This window comes from Octopus bimaculoides, chromosome 28, assembly GCF_001194135.2.
Source record: "Octopus bimaculoides isolate UCB-OBI-ISO-001 chromosome 28, ASM119413v2, whole genome shotgun sequence".
Taxonomy (NCBI): domain Eukaryota; kingdom Metazoa; phylum Mollusca; class Cephalopoda; order Octopoda; family Octopodidae; genus Octopus; species Octopus bimaculoides.
Window position 1 is genome coordinate 3,952,894 of NC_069008.1, and position 907 is coordinate 3,953,800.

The window sequence follows — 907 nt, forward strand, 5'->3', positions numbered from 1 at the left end:
GAGAGGGGGTGAGAGGGGGTGGTGGGAGGATAGGAGTGGGAGGGCGGTGCTGGGGGGGCATGTAAGGTAGGGTTGGCAGGATTTCAGTCGGTGCAAAGTTAACACAGTCATAACAAGTACTCACCTCACCACTAAAAGATATTTGAAGTTTACCGTTTTTCCCCCGCAAAAGTCCAAGAATCACGTAAAAGCACCATCCATCCATTCATCTTCTCAGCACACAATTCCCAGGAGGATCATGGTGGGTAGTATTCTCAGGCCCCTCTTTTGTAAGGTCCTACCAGAAGCAACAGTCCAAGTTAGACTTTCTGGTAGGATTCCCAAGTGTGACCAACTCAGACCATGGATATTTTTCAACCCTCTCGTTCTTGACCTACCCCTAGGTCTCCTGCCATTTGACTCACCTCAGAGAATCCATCCTGTAATTCTTTCCCGTGACATTCTAATCCCATGTCTGCAGTACTGGAGCTGTGACACTTCTCAATGCAAATTACCTGCTCAACCTGGAGAGACCTCACCTGATCTCCAAGCTATGCACTCTCTGTTGGATTTTGGCAAAGGTGTGTCTTGTCACCTCTACTTCTTATAATTTTTTTTTTTTTTTATGAACTAGCACCTTGAAATCGTGATGGCACCTGTACCAGTAGATCACTAAGAGCACCATCTGAGCCTGATTGTTGCCAGAGCACCAGCTGTCTGGCTTCCGTGCCGGTGGCACGTAAATAGCGCCATGTGAGTGTGATCATTACCAACGGTGGCACGTAACCGCTAAGTCACAGGGACGTAAACACACCAGCATCGGTTGTCAAGCGATGTTGGGGGAACAAACAAAGATACACAAACATATACACACACACACACACACATATATATATATATATATATATATATATATATATATATATAT